Source organism: Somniosus microcephalus, chromosome 1 (genome assembly GCF_052327205.1).
Source record: "Somniosus microcephalus isolate GS21.2 chromosome 1, FLI_Smic_1.0, whole genome shotgun sequence".
Lineage (NCBI taxonomy): Eukaryota > Metazoa > Chordata > Chondrichthyes > Squaliformes > Somniosidae > Somniosus > Somniosus microcephalus.
The window spans coordinates 51,190,990-51,207,493 of NC_140987.1; the positions used below are offsets into that span (position 1 = coordinate 51,190,990).

Below are 16,504 nucleotides of genomic sequence, written 5' to 3' on the forward strand. Positions count from 1 at the left end.
TCTGTATCCTTTTCTATATTGTCACATGACACCATTCCTACAAAAAATGTCTCACTTAAATCAGTGTCCTCAATCACATTGACTTGTTGCCCTTTCTTTGTTTTTACTTTTGAAAAGCATTGTTTGGCAAAGTGATTCTTTCCATGACATTTTGTGCACATTTTTCCAAACGCTGGGCATTGTTTTAACTGGTGTTTGTAACCACAGCGTTTACAATTAAAAATTCCTTCCTCCGATTGCTTTTCATTTCTGTTCTGCCCATGTTGCTCCCCCTTGTAGAACACAGCACCGACAGCAGCACTTACTACAATCGCATCATTATTGATTTCACTGAAAGTCTTCGCGTGCTGTCGAGCTAGCTCACTGGCTTGGCATATATTCACAGCATTTTCCAATGTTAGTTCGGTTTCTCTCAACAGACGTTCCCTGACTTTTTTATCATGAATACCAAACACAATCTGGTCATGAATCATGGATGCTTTCAGCTCAGAGAAATTACATGTCTGTGCTTTCAGTTTCAGATCGGTCACAAAGCTATCAAAAGTCTCATTTTGCTGCTGTGTCCTTGAACAGAACACATATCTTTCATAGGTCTCATTCTTTTTGGGAGAACAATGTGTATCAAATTTCTTTAGCACATCGTCTAAATTTTCTCTGTTCTCCTCTGGATTAAATACAAATGTATTAAATACCTCTATCGCCTGTGGGCCTGCAACCGTGAGCAGCAACGCTATTTTCCTTGCGTCTGGCTTCGTACCGAACCCGATGGCAGCAATGTAGAGTTCGAATTGTTGTTTGAAAGTCCGCCAATTGTAGTCGACTTTTCCCGTGAGATTCAAAAACTCCGGTGGCTTCAAATTCTCCATGTCGCTTTTCACAATTTTCAGCAGATCTTTACCAATCCTGGTACCATGTTATGTTCATTAATAACTAGTCGTTTTTTTATTAAGAACAGCTAGCTTTTGCTAGACACTTTATTGAGCACATGTGGACTAGGTACAGTATCTGTAGAGGCATCCATCTTGACTGCTGCCTTGTGAGTAGCCTGGTGCATCGTGGGTAGCCCACTGTTATATACATACAGCACCACCTAGTGTACCATTCCAGAATGACAGGTTACTGATCATTACAGTACCTGGATAGATGCCAGTGTTGTAGCTGTACTGGAACAGCTTGGCTAGGGGCGCGACTAGTTCTGAAGCCTTTGCCAATTTGATTTGTCCAGTCTATATGAAGGTTAAAGTCCCCCAAGATTATTGCATTACCTTTGTTGCAAGCTCCTACTATTTTTTAATTAATATTCTGTCCAACGGTATAGCTACTGTTAGGGGGCCTATATACTACTCCTATCAGTGTTTTCTGCCCCTTGTTATTCCTTATCTCTACCCATACTGATTCTACTTCCTGATCTTCCGTGCCGAGATCCTTTCTCGCTACTGTCCTTATGTCATCCTTTATTATCAGGGCTACTCCAATTCCTTTTCCATTCTGCCTGTCTTTTTGAAACGTCAAGTACCCTGGAACATTTAGTTCCCAACCTTGGCCACCTTGCAACCACGTCTCTGTAATGGCTATTAGATCAAACCCATTTATCTCTATTTGTGCCATTAGTTCACCTATCTTGTTACGAATGCTTCATGCATTCAGATAAAGAGCCTTTAATTTAATTTTTTAACCATTATTCCCTGCTTTGACCGTATTCTCTGCTGCACTGCTCTCTCTCTTAGGCAGTCCCTCGGAACCGAGGATGACTTGCTTCCACATTAAAAATGAGTTCTCAGGTGACTGATGAGTCCAGTGCGGGACCTACAGTCTCTGTCACAGGTGAGGCAGACGGTGATTGAAGGGGGCGGGTGGGTGGGGTGCTTGGGTTGATGTACGCTCCTTCCGCTGTTTGCACTTGCCTTCCATTGGCTCCCGGCGAAGAGACTCGAGGTATTCGGCGCCTTCCTGGATGCTTCTCCTCCATTTTGTACGGTCTTGGGCCAGGGATTCCCCAGGTGTTCGTGGGGATGTTGCACTTTTTCAAGGCAGCTTTGAGGCTGTCCTTGAAGCGTTTCCCCTGTCCACATGGGGCTCTCTTGCCGTGTCAGAGCTCCAAGTAGAGCACTTGTTTTGGGAGTCTCGTATCGGGCTGATCAAGCGTGGTCAAAGCTTCGATGCTGGGAATGTTGGCCTGAGCGAGAACACTGATGTTGGTGTGCCTACCCTGCCAATGGATTTGCAGGATCTTGCGGAGGCAGCGTTGGTGGTACCTCTCCAGTGCTTTGAGGTGCCTGCTGTACATGGTCCATGTCTCTGAGGCATGCAGGAGGGCGGGTATTACTACTGCTCTGTAGACCATGAGCTTGGTGCCGGGTTTGAGGTCCTGGTCTTCAAACACTCTCTTCCTCAGGCGACCGAAGGCTGCACTGGCACACTGAAGGTGGTGTTGGACTTCGTCATCGACGTCTGCCCTTGTTGACAGTAGGCTCCCGAGGTATGGAAAGTGGTCCACGTTGTCCAAGGCCTTGTCATGGATTTTGATAATCGGGGGGCAGTACTGTGCGGCGGGGGCAGGTTGGTAGAGGACCTTTGTCTTACGAATGTTTAGTGTAAGGCCCATGCTCTCGTACGCTTCGGTGAAGGTGTTAATGATGGTTTGGAGTTCGGCCTCCGAGCGTGCACAGACGCAAGCGTCATCTGCATACTGTAATTCGACGACAGAGGAAGGGACGACCTTGGATCTGGACTGGAGGCGACGGAGGTTGAACCGTTTCCCATTTGTTTATCCAGCATCTGTTTAAACATGGAGCTGGCACCTCTCTAGTGAGCTCCTTTGCCATCCTTAGTCATCTGTTGCCATCCTTTGCTGCACTGCTATCATTAAACTCTCTGTCCCTTCCTGTCACTCTGCTTATTTATACCCATATCACTACACTGCTCTATTGCCTTGACCTTTCTCTTTAGATTTTTAAATTTCCACTCACCTGACCCCTCCCCCACTTTTTTTAGTTTATAGCCCGATCTACAGCCCTAGTTATTCGGTTCGCCAAAACGCTGGTCCCAGCCCGGTTTAAGTGGAGCCCGTCCCGACGGAACAGCTCCCTCTTTCCCCAGTACTGGTGCCAGTGCCCCATGTCTTTACTTTCACTACAAATTAACTTATAAAAATGAAGAATAAATTTACTCACCACCAGAGAGGCACATATAAAATTTCTGGGAGGATCAAAGTTAGCAGCAGCATCCTCCAATCTCGGATATAATACGCGAAAAGTGGCAGAAGAATGTAGCCTAAGCCAAAAATATGCAGACACCAAGCGTTGTGTAAGCAATCCTCTCAGATTTGCCGAGGAGTTCACTTCCTGTTCAGTGAGAAAAGCATGTAATTGAAGACAATTAAATCATGATTAACAAACAAAACATGACACCTGGCGTTTCCGTTCGATTGCACGATCTTTTGCACTAGTTTTAAAGACATTGGCCCAGAAATTCGGGTCGGAGGCTTCCCGCGGGTGCAAGCCTCCGACCTGCACTTACTTAGCGCGCCAGCCGTTGAGCTGTGGGCCCGCGTGGGATTCCGATCCTGGGCCTGCTCCAACTGCCGGCGCGCAGTGCTTGCGTATCCCAGGGGCGCAGTTAGTTTGATGCGTCCCCTGGGATCACGTGGGCCATGGGGAGCCAATCGGAGCAGGGAATGCTCCATTCATAAGATTGACAGGAAGCGCTGTCAAAACTTATAAATACTACGGCCCCAAACATCACAAAATCTTCAAATAATTTTTTTTAAAACATCACATTTTTTAAATAAACTATAAATTACATGAAATAACTATTTTAAACAATAATTTAAATTTTTGAAAAAAATAATTTTATTTTCTAACAGGGCTAAAAGTAAACTTACCTTGCTTTAAAAAGTATTTAAAAATAATAAACCTGTGGAAAAAATGTTTTAATTTTAATTAATTCACCACTTACCTTGTAAAAAGCAAGCCTTACACCTGCTTTTCAAATGTGTAACTTCTGGAGACTTACCCTCCCGGGAAAACCTGTAAAAAAAATGAAGTTCGATGCACACGCGCAGCCTCTCCTGTGCACGCATTCGACCTCTGAACCCCTTCGTTCAGGGGAACGGAAGTGCTGGTTTCCCGCGCATGCGCAGTGCATGCAGGAAACCGGCACTTCCATTGGGCTTACGGGTGAGTACCCCATGCGTACTCACCCGTGGAGACCCGAAGTTCTGGGAAAATGTGCTGGAAGCAGGCCCCTCCCACAAATTTGGCCACACCCCCCAGGGTGAATTAATCACCATCGGGAGTTTCCGCTAATTGTGCTCGTTCGCAGGCCTTCAGGGAGGCTCCAAAAATTAAGTTGGTTCTTTTGGGCACAAAAACACTAAAAGGTACATTTTAAAAGACTTTGAATGTGATTTATGTTTTAATTTACTAAGAGACTGACTAATGTTCCCTAATATAACTAGAAAATAGTTTTATATATTTTTTTTAAGTGAATTTCAGTAATTTAAAGTCAGGTTACTCAGAGGAGGTGGATTGACACTGTGATTAAAAATGCTTATTTTTTGTGATAAACCAATTTTCAGCTGTTTTAATCAAAGTTCACCAAGTTATCAATTTTAAATACAGTATATGAAGGAAAACTTTTCTAAGCAAAATTTTTTTCAACAACAACAACTTGTATTTATATAGCGCCTTAACATAGCAAAACGTCCCAAGGAGCATTATCAAACACAATTTGACACCAAGCCACATAAGGAGATATTAGGGCAGGTCAAAGAGTTAGGTTTTAAGGAGTGTCTTAAAGGGGGAATAATTGGTAGAGAGGTTTGGGAGGGAATTCCAAAGCTTAGGGCCTTGGTAGCTGAAGGCACGACTGCCAATGGTGGCGTGATTAAAATCGGGGATGCGCAAGAGGGCAGAATTAGAGGATGATATACCTATCAATCCATTCCATGAAAAGCGACGAGTTAAGATAGTAACTATAGGTTTTTATTGGCTAAATAACAGAGCCCACCCTCGTGGGTGATCGGTTCCAACAAGGAAGAATACTAGCCAAGCGGTCACCTTTATACCTGGGCAAGCAGGCGGAGCCATGGGCGGAGTCAGCTGAGGTATGCCTAGGTATAACAGCGTGCGTGGCAAGAGGTAACCTTGTGTGGTGATAACAACAGTGTAAACAGTGATAACAATAGTGAACGGTTGTGAACGATAACAGTGGTTTACCACATTGGTAGCGAGGTTCCCATAGTCGACTTCCTGGGGAAAACAAACATTCGCTCATGAGGGGTGGCGTTAATGGCGGTACAAAGCAGTGACCGGATGGAATGGAGCGCTGCCGGGAGGACCTCCTGCCAGCGAGAGGTTGGGAGGCCCTTAGACTTTAGGGCTAAGAGGACGGCCTTCCAGACTGTCGCGTTCTCTCTTTCCACCTGGCCGTTCCCCCGGGGGTTGTAGCTGGTGGTCCTGCTCGCAGCAATACCTCTCGCGAGCAGAAACTGGCGAAGTTCCTCGCTCATGAAGGATGAGCCCCGGTCGCTATGTATATAGTTCGGGAACCCGAACAAGGCGAAGAGGTCGTTCAGGCATTTGATGACCGTGGTACTGGTCATGTCTGGGCAGGGGATGGCAAAGGGGAAACGGGAGTACTCGTCAATAATGTTGACGAAGTACACATTACGGTCAGAGGACGGGAGGGGCTCCTTAAAATCGATGCTCAAGCGCTCGAAGGGGCGGGTGGCCTTGATCAGGCTTGCTCTGTCCGGCCTATAGAAATGCGGTTTGTATTCGGCACAGGCTTGGCAGTTCCTGGTCATGGTCCTGACCTCCTCGATGGAGTAGGGCAGGTTGCGGGCCTTAATGAAGTGGTAAAGTCTCGTGACCCCGGGGTGGCAGAGGTCGTTGTGGAGGGTCCGCAGTCTATCAACTTGCGCGTTGGCGCATGTACCTCGTGATAGAGCATCTGGGGGCTCGTTGAGTTTACCAGGCCGGTACAAGATATCGTAATCGTAGGTGGAGAGCTCAATTCTCCACCTCAAGACCTTGTCGTTCTTGATTTTGCCCCTCAGCTTGTTATTAAACATAAAAGCAACCGAACGCTGGTCGGTGAGGAGGGTAAATCGTTTGCCTGCCAGGTAATGCCTCCAGCGTCGTACCGCTTCCACAATCGCCTGGGCCTCCTTCTCGACAGAAGAGTGTCGGATCTCAGGGCCCTGGAGGGTCCTTGAGAAGAAGGCCACAGGTCTCCCCGCCTGGTTAAGGGTTGCAGCTAGGGCGAAGTCGGATGCATCGCTCTCCACTTGGAAAGGGATGGACTCATCCACTGCGTGCATTGTGGCCTTTGCAATGTCTCCTTTTATGAGGGAGAAGGCTGCGCATGCTTCTGCTGTCAGGGGGAAGGAGGTGGACTTCATGAGGGGTCTGGCTTTGTCCGCATAATTGGGCACCCATTGGGCATAGTAAGCGAAGAGCCCCAGGGTTCTCTTCAGTGCCTTTTGACAGTGGGGAAGGGGAAGCTCCATAAGGGGGTGCATTCTTTCGGAGTCGGGGCCGATGACTCCGTTCTCTACTACGCAGCCGAGGATGGCAAGGCGCGAGGTGTTAAACGTACATTTCTCCTTATTGTAAGTGAGATTCAGCCGTTGGGCCGTACGGAGGAATTTCTCCAGATTAACATCATGGTCCTGCTGGTCGTGGCCGCAGATGGTGACGTTATCTAGATAAGGAAATGTGGCCTGCAGCGCGTTCTGGTCAACCATCCGGTCCATCTCCCTTTGGAAGACTGAAACCCCGTTGGTGACGCCGAAGGGAACCCTAAGGAAGTGGTAGAGGCGGCCATTCGCCTCGAAGGCGGTATACTGGCGGTCCTCAGGGCGGATAGGGAGTTGGTGATAGGCCGACTTAAGGTCGATGGTGGAGAATACCCGGTACTGTGCAATCTGATTGACCATATCAGATATGCGGGGAAGGGGGTATGCGTCCAGCTGGGTGTACCGGTTTATGGTTTGGCTGTAGTCGATGACCAGGCGGTGTTTATTGCTGGTCTTAACGACTACGACCTGGGCACGCCAGGGGCTGGTGCTCCCCTCGATGATGCCCTCCTTCAGGAGTCGCTGCACCTCAGAGCTAATAAAAGCTCTGTCCCCGGCGCTGTACCGCCTGCTCTTGGTAGCGACCGGTTTACAGTCGCGGGTGAGGTTAGCGAACAAGGAGGGGGGCGGGACTTTGAGAGTGGAGAGGCCGCAGGTGGTACGCGGCGGGCGGTTTTAAAACTGCTGGTTGTAGACTGTGAGTGGGGGGAGGGGTCCACCGTATGCTAAAGTGACACTTTGAAGGTGGCATTGGAAATCCAGCCCTAGTAGGACGGCAGCGCAGAGCTGGGGCAGGACGAGAAGTTTAAAGTTTTTATATTCCGTGCCCCTAACCGACAGGGTCACCACACAGTAGCCGCTGACGTCTGTTGAATGGGACTTCGACGCCATCGAGATCCGATGGCGCGTTGGCCGGACAGTGAGGGAGTAGTAGCGCACCGTGTCTGGGTGAATAAAACTCTCCGTGCTCCCGCTGTCGATCAGGCAGGTCGTGGCGTGGCCGTTTACTTCGATGTCCATCATGGACCTGGACAGATGATGCGGGAGAGCTTGGTCAAGCGTGACGGAGGCCAGTGTATGGTTGAGTGAGCTGCTGTAGTCGGCAGGTGAGGCGGTGGTCGGGTCTGGAGACAAGATGGCGGCCGGGTGCGGCGAACAAAATGGCGGCGCCCATGATGCGGATCCCCACGAGGTCGAAGTAGAACAAAATGGCGGAGAAGATGGCCGCCCCCATGACTCACATGAGGCACTGCTGGCGTCTGTGGCCTTGATCAAAGATGGCCACCCCCACGACTCACACGAGGCACTGCTGGCGTCTGTGGCCTTGATCAAAGATGGCCGCCCCCACAACTCACATGAGGCACTGCTGGCGTCTGTGGCTTTCCCCCTGCAGGCGTTTGCGAAGTGGCCTTTTTTTCCGCACCTGGAGCAGGTCGCGTTCCTTGCAGGGCAGCGCGCCCTTTGATGTCTCGCCTGGCCACAGAAATAGCAGCTGGCGGGCCGATCGCGGGGCTCCGCTGCCGCAGCGGGTCCCGAGGGTGGCGGTCCCGATCGATTCCGGGACACCGACGCCATAGTAGGTCCCAGGGGCGGCGGTGCGAGGGGTATTGCGGCCGGAGTCGGGCCCGAGTCCCAGGGTCGCGCAGCGCTGTACCCGGAGTACGCCTCGAGGTCCCGATGGGCCACTTCCAGGGAGCGAGCGAGGGCTGCAGCTGCTTTCAAGCTGAGGTCCTTTGATTCGAGCAGTCTTTGCCGTGAGTAGTCGGACCGAAGGCCTTTCACGAAGGCATCACGGATATTTCCTTCAGCATGTTGTGCAGCCGATACAGCTTTAAAGTCACAGTCCCTGCCGAGTGTTTGTAGCGCCCGTAAAAATTCATCTACAGACTCTCCTGGCTGTTGCGAGCGGGATCTTAGGAGATGTCTGGCATACATTGAATTTACTGGGCTCCGGTACTGTTCTTTTAGCAGGTCGAGGGCCTCCTCGTATGTAGCAAGGTCCCGGATGAGTGCAAATACTTTAGGGCTCACCTGGGCGGTCAGAACTCTTAGATTGTCGGCTTCCAATGGCACGCCGGAGGCTACCAGGTAGGACTCAAAGCAGCTCAGCCAGTGATCGAAGTCAAGGGCTGAATTCGCTGCCTGTGGATTTAGATCCAGGTACGGCGGTCGGAGGGCTCGCAGCCAGGTCGGCTGCTGGGGCTGTTGTAGCTGGCCGTTTGGCTGGTCGTTTGGCTGCTCCGGTCCATACATTTCAAAATTTAGCCAATAAAATTGATATACCTATCAATTCATTCCATGAAAAGCAACGAGTTAAGATAGTAACTATAGGTTTTTATTGGCTAAATAACAGAGCCCACCCTCGTGGGTGATCGGTTCCAACAAGGAAGAATACTAGCCAAGCGGTCACCTTTATACCTGGGCAAGCAGGCGGAGCCGTGGGCGGAGTCAGCTGAGGTATGCCTAGGCATAACAGCGTGCGTGGCAAGAGGTAACCTTGTGTGGTGATAACAACAGTGTAAACAGTGATAACAACAGTGTAACAATAGTGAACGGTTGTGAACGATAACAGTGGTTTACCACATTGGTAGCGAGGTTCCCATAGTCGACTTCCTGGGGAAAACAAACATTCGCTCATGAGGGGTGGCGTTAATGGCGGTACAAAGCAGTGACCGGATGGAATGGAGCGCTGCCGGGAGGACCTCCTGCCAGCGAGAGGTTGGGAGGCCCTTAGACTTTAGGGCTAAGAGGACGGCCTTCCAGACTGTCGCGTTCTCTCTTTCCACCTGGCCGTTCCCCCGGGGGTTGTAGCTGGTGGTCCTGCTCGCAGCAATACCTCTCGCGAGCAGAAACTGGCGAAGTTCCTCGCTCATGAAGGATGAGCCCCGGTCGCTATGTATATAGTTCGGGAACCCGAACAAGGCGAAGAGGTCGTTCAGGCATTTGATGACCGTGGTACTGGTCATGTCTGGGCAGGGGATGGCAAAGGGGAAACGGGAGTACTCGTCAATAATGTTGAGGAAGTACACATTACGGTCAGAGGACGGGAGGGGCCCCTTAAAATCGATGCTCAAGCGCTCGAAGGGGCGGGTGGCCTTGATCAGGCTTGCTCTGTCCGGCCTATAGAAATGCGGTTTGTATTCGGCACAGGCTTGGCAGTTCCTGGTCATGGTCCTGACCTCCTCGATGGAGTAGGGCAGGTTGCGGGCCTTAATGAAGTGGTAAAGTCTCGTGACCCCGGGGTGGCAGAGGTCGTTGTGGAGGGTCCGCAGTCTATCAACTTGCGCGTTGGCGCATGTACCTCGTGATAGAGCATCTGGGGGCTCGTTGAGTTTACCAGGCCGGTACAAGATATCGTAATCGTAGGTGGAGAGCTCAATTCTCCACCTCAAGATCTTGTCGTTCTTGATTTTGCCCCTCAGCTTGTTATTAAACATAAAAGCAACCGAACGCTGGTCGGTGAGGAGGGTAAATCGTTTGCCTGCCAGGTAATGCCTCCAGCGTCGTACCGCTTCCACAATCGCCTGGGCCTCCTTCTCGACAGAAGAGTGTCGGATCTCAGGGCCCTGGAGGGTCCTTGAGAAGAAGGCCACAGGTCTCCCCGCCTGGTTAAGGGTTGCAGCTAGGGCGAAGTCGGATGCATCGCTCTCCACTTGGAAAGGGATGGACTCATCCACTGCGTGCATTGTGGCCTTTGCAATGTCTCCTTTTATGAGGGAGAAGGCTGCGCATGCTTCTGCTGTCAGGGGGAAGGAGGTGGACTTCATGAGGGGTCTGGCTTTGTCCGCATAATTGGGCACCCATTGGGCATAGTAAGCGAAGAGCCCCAGGGTTCTCTTCAGTGCCTTTTGACAGTGGGGAAGGGGAAGCTCCATAAGGGGGTGCATTCTTTCGGGGTCGGGGCCGATGACTCCGTTCTCTACTACGCAGCCGAGGATGGCAAGGCGCGAGGTGTTAAACGTACATTTCTCCTTATTGTAAGTGAGATTCAGCCGTTGGGCCGTACGGAGGAATTTCTCCAGATTAACATCATGGTCCTGCTGGTCGTGGCCGCAGATGGTGACGTTATCTAGATAAGGAAATGTGGCCTGCAGCGCGTTCTGGTCAACCATCCGGTCCATCTCCCTTTGGAAGACTGAAACCCCGTTGGTGACGCCGAAGGGAACCCTAAGGAAGTGGTAGAGGCGGCCATTCGCCTCGAAGGCGGTATACTGGCAGTCCTCAGGGCGGATAGGGAGTTGGTGATAGGCCGACTTAAGGTCGATGGTGGAGAATACCCGGTACTGTGCAATCTGATTGACCATATCAGATATGCGGGGAAGGGGGTATGCGTCCAGCTGGGTGTACCGGTTTATGGTTTGGCTGTAGTCGATGACCAGGCGGTGTTTATTGCTGGTCTTAACGACTACGACCTGGGCACGCCAGGGGCTGGTGCTCCCCTCGATGATGCCCTCCTTCAGGAGTCGCTGCACCTCAGAGCTAATAAAAGCTCTGTCCCCGGCGCTGTACCGCCTGCTCTTGGTAGCGACCGGTTTACAGTCGCGGGTGAGGTTAGCGAACAAGGAGGGGGGCGGGACTTTGAGAGTGGAGAGGCCGCAGGTGGTACGCGGCGGGCGGTTTTAAAACTGCTGGTTGTAGACTGTGAGTGGGGGGAGGGGTCCACCGTATGCTAAAGTGACACTTTGAAGGTGGCATTGGAAATCCAGCCCTAGTAGGACGGCAGCGCAGAGCTGGGGCAGGACGAGAAGTTTAAAGTTTTTATATTCCGTGCCCCTAACCGACAGGGTCACCACACAGTAGCCGCTGACGTCTGTTGAATGGGACTTCGACGCCATCGAGATCCGATGGCGCGTTGGCCGGACAGTGAGGGAGTAGTAGCGCACCGTGTCTGGGTGAATAAAACTCTCCGTGCTCCCGCTGTCGATCAGGCAGGTCGTGGCGTGGCCGTTTACTTCGATGTCCATCATGGACCTGGACAGATGATGCGGGAGAGCTTGGTCAAGCGTGACGGAGGCCAGTGTATGGTTGAGTGAGCTGCTGTAGTCGGCAGGTGAGGCGGTGGTCGGGTCTGGAGACAAGATGGCGGCCGGGTGCGGTGAACAAAATGGCGGCGCCCATGATGCGGATCCCCACGAGGTCGAAGTAGAACAAAATGGCGGAGAAGATGGCCGCCCCCATGACTCACATGAGGCACTGCTGGCGTCTGTGGCCTTGATCAAAGATGGCCGCCCCCACGACTCACACGAGGCACTGCTGGCGTCTGTGGCCTTGATCAAAGATGGCCGCCCCCACAACTCACATGAGGCACTGCTGGCGTCTGTGGCCTTTATCAAAGATGGCCGCCCCCACGACTCACATGATGCACTGCTGGCGTCTGTGGCTTTCCCCCTGCAGGCGTTTGCGAAGTGGCCTTTTTTTCCGCACCCGGAGCAGGTCGCGTTCCTTGCAGGGCAGCGCGCCCTTTGATGTCTCGCCTGGCCACAGAAATAGCAACTGGCGGGCCGATCGCGGGGCTCCGCTGCCGCAGCGGGTCCCGAGGGTGGCGGTCCCGATCGATTCCGGGACACCGACGCCATAGTAGGTCCCAGGGGCGGCGGTGCGAGGGGTATTGCGGCCGGAGTCGGGCCCGAGTCCCAGGGTCGCGCAGCGCTGTACCCGGAGTACGCCTCGAGGTCCCGATGGGCCACTTCCAGGGAGCGAGCGAGGGCTGCAGCTGCTTTCAAGCCGAGGTCCTTTGATTCGAGCAGTCTTTGCCGTGAGTAGTCGGACCGAAGGCCTTTCACGAAGGCATCACGGATATTTCCTTCAGCATGTTGTGCAGCCGATACAGCTTTAAAGTCACAGTCCCTGCCGAGTGTTTGTAGCGCCCGTAAAAATTCATCTACAGACTCTCCTGGCTGTTGCGAGCGGGATCTTAGGAGATGTCTGGCATACATTGAATTTACTGGGCTCCGGTACTGTTCTTTTAGCAGGTCGAGGGCCTCCTCGTATGTAGCAAGGTCCCGGATGAGTGCAAATACTTTAGGGCTCACCTGGGCGGTCAGAACTCTTAGATTGTCGGCTTCCAATGGCACGCCGGAGGCTACCAGGTAGGACTCAAAGCAGCTCAGCCAGTGATCGAAGTCAAGGGCTGAATTCGCTGCCTGTGGATTTAGATCCAGGTACGGCGGTCGGAGGGCTCGCAGCCAGGTCGGCTGCTGGGGCTGTTGTAGCTGGCCGTTTGGCTGGTCGTTTGGCTGCTCCGGTCCATACATTTCAAAATTTAGCCAATAAAATTGATATACCTATCAATTCATTCCATGAAAAGCAACGAGTTAAGATAGTAACTATAGGTTTTTATTGGCTAAATAACAGAGCCCACCCTCGTGGGTGATCGGTTCCAACAAGGAAGAATACTAGCCAAGCGGTCACCTTTATACCTGGGCAAGCAGGCGGAGCCGTGGGCGGAGTCAGCTGAGGTATGCCTAGGCATAACAGCGTGCGTGGCAAGAGGTAACCTTGTGTGGTGATAACAACAGTGTAAACAGTGATAACAACAGTGTAACAATAGTGAACGGTTGTGAACGATAACAGTGGTTTACCACAGAGGAGCGCAGAGATCTCGGAGGTTTGTAGGACTGGAGGAGATTACAGAGATAGGGAGGGGCGAAGCCATGGAGGGATTTGAAAACATGGACAAGAATATTAAAATCGAGGCGTTGTTTAACCGGGAGCCAATGTCGGTCAGCAAGCACAGGGGTGATTGGTGAACGGGGCTTGGTATAAGTTAGGACACGGGCAGCTCTAATGAAGCTGCACTGGCTTCCTTCATCCTTCTCTCTGGCCAGCTGTAATGGACTGTGCTGAGCCCATCAGGCAAGTTGAAGGCTTCAGACCGGACACGCCTGATTACATGAGGGGTGAGCACCTTATCACTTCTCTGTATCAGCTGTCTACCATCGCGTTTAATGGTAGCAGTGCAGTAGAGAATAAGGTCAAAGCAGGGAATAATACTTCATCTTGTGAAGCATTTTGCGATATTTTGATTTGATACATTTTCATAAAATTGCAAGTACCATCATCAGTGTTCTACCTGACACTTGGCTGGGAATTTCCTCGGAGTTGCTCTGCAGCAGTAACTTCGCCAGAAGTGCGGCGGAAACCTCATTTGTGCACGAAAACATAACCACACCTCAGGCAAAGTAATGGCGGCAGAGTGGAAACAGCGCCAAGGTAATTCCCAGCTATGGTAAAAAGGGCAAAGGGTTCTTTATATTTGTGCTCTGAGTGGGAAGGACTCAGGAGCTGAGCTGTAACTGACCTTACATTATTTCTTGTAAGTATTCAGAATGTTATCACACATCTTTGAAGGACCCCTCTGTCCTCGGCCTGCTACACTGTTCCAATGAAGCTCAACGCGAGCTCGAGGAACAGCACCTCATCTTTCGATTAGGCACTTCACAGCCTTCCGGCCTCAACATCGAGTTCAACAATTTCAGATCATAACCACTGCTCCCATTTTCTCAGGCAGCAGGTGCCGCTAATGGTTCTGCTGTAACCATTTACACCTCCGTTGGACCCATCTTTTGTTTCTTTATTGTCCCATTACCTTTTGCCTTGCACCATCGTCCCTTGTGTCATTCAATCACTCCTGCCCTCCACACTATCACAGTGTGTCTCTGTCTCTGTCTGTCTCTGTCTGTCTTTCTGCTATACACTCAAAAGTTATAGAGCGTACCTACACATATGTTATATCAAAAGAAAGGTTATGATCAGGGGAGTGTCATAGGTGTATTTACTTTTTGGTCAGACAAAAATTGTTCGGACAGTATACAAAAAACGTTCAAAAATCCGCTCATTAGTGGTTGACCAATCCTACCGCTCATTAGCGTTGAGTGACGTGATGGTTGACCAATCCTACAGTTCAGTGACCTGATGGTTGACCAATCGGTACGTCACGGGGGGCCTTTCATTCTGTGTGTGGACAGGCCTAATCCTGCAGCCTCCTGAAACATCGCCGCCATTTTTTTCATACCGACAGCGACAGCACCAGCACAACAAACCCCCACATTGCGGCTCCGGCACAATATCCCGCTCCCGGCCCGCCAGAGCAGGAGGTGAGTTCGCCTCACTCGGGCCGGGCCGGGCCTGACAACCGCTCGGCCCGAGACACAGAGCGGGGGAGCGGCAGCGGCCGGCCGTCAACCGCGCGGCCCTGTAAACTGCCGTTCCAAAAAAAGCCTAGGCAATGCCGGGCCCCCCCAGCTAGTTGCTTATAAACTGTTAAATCTCTAACTTCTTCCAATTCTGATGAAAGTTTATCAACCTGAAACGTTGGGCTGGATTTTACCAACCTCGGCAGGTCCCTGGTGGTGGGTCCCGGCCTTGTTGCCAGCTCCAGACCGCTGTCCAAAATGATTTTTCCCTGATTGGGCTTGTTAAGCCCGCCCAACGGATTTGCCGGCCAACTGAAGGAAGTGGGTCTGATGACATCATTTGATGACGCGTCATCAGCCAGTTTCCTTAAAGGGACCATGCGCAAATTTATGTTGACATTTGTGTTGTCAGTGTTCTACAGCATTGAGGTGCTGCAAACACTGCACACAGGTGCACGGCTGCACACAGGCTCTCCCATGACTCCCTTCATATGCTTATGGAGGCAGTCACAGCACGCAGGGAGGTTCTCTTCCCTTCCAATGGGTGGAAGAGACCTCCCCAGGACACCAACGCAGCCTGGTTGCACGTTGCACAGGAGGACACAAGCAGAGATGTCGTCAGGAGGACCAGGCTGCAGTGGTGGAATCCTTTCAATGATCTCAGTAGATCACAACATTTTGGTACAAAGCCACACTTAACCTCATCCAGCTGTGCCACTCATCACATCCGCATCACTCTGCCTTCTCTACCCTACTCCTGCACATTCTTACTCACACCAAATTACCTTGCACCTCCACCCATCCCTCTCTATCACTTCCCCATCTCACTAGGCACCCCTCACACTCACCCTCACCCTATTGCAATCATACCAACTAACAACACACAAGGGTATGCACTTGGGTGTTTTATGCAATGTTCATATAAAGTTTCTGTTAATGTGGTGTCAAACATTGAAACCTTTATTTTCAACACTTTGCGTTCTTCGACAGAGTTGTGCACACCTTAGTGAGTTGCAGTGAATGGTGATGAGTGTGAAAGGAATGACTTGAGCATTGTAATGATGCTTTATGGTGTTGGTTTGGGGTGGTGCCAACCTGCCGCATCATGTGGCAGCCAGGGTGTACAGCGTCAAGTGAAGTAAATCTGGCCATGGTGAGGCCATCCCTGGTGTCCCGGGCAGTAATGTGGTCGGGTGTTGATGCCCTGTGTCCTGTGCAGCATCAGTTGATTGCAGAGAAGGTTGGTGTTGCTGTTGGTGCTGCTGGTGTACCTGGTGATGCTGGTGTTGGGGCTGATCATGGTGGGATTCTGAGGACCAAGGTGAGACAATATAAACTGTACTCATTCTGATGTAATAGATGGCAGGTGAAATAGTGAAGTAACTGTTTGTAGTGTACATTAATGATTTAGATATGAATGTAGGAGGTATGATCACCAGGCTGATACCTGGGATGGCAGGAATGACGTACGAGGAGAGATTGTGTCGATTGGGCTTATACTCACTGGAGTTTAGAAGATTGAGAGGGGATCTCATCGAAACCTATAAAATTCTGTCAGGTCTGGACAGACTAGATGCAGGAAGGATGTTTCTGATGGCCGGGGAGTCCAAAACCAGGGGTCATAGTCTAAGGATAAGGGGTGAGCCATTTATGACTGAAATGAGGAGGAATTTCTTCACCCAGAGAGTGGTGAACCTGTGGAATTCTCTGCCACAGAGGGCGGTGGAGGCCAGTTCATTAAATATATTCAAGAAAGAGTTGGATATATTTCTTGAGGCTAAAGGGA

The 16,504-nt window shown here is 51.0% G+C and overlaps 1 pseudogene; it reads right to left on the reverse strand.

Moving 5' to 3' along the window:
* Positions 1-13,746, reverse strand: part of LOC147124064 (organic cation/carnitine transporter 2-like) — a 123,755-nt pseudogene extending 110,009 nt beyond the window's left edge.
* Positions 13,747-16,504: the final 2,758 nt, after the last annotated feature.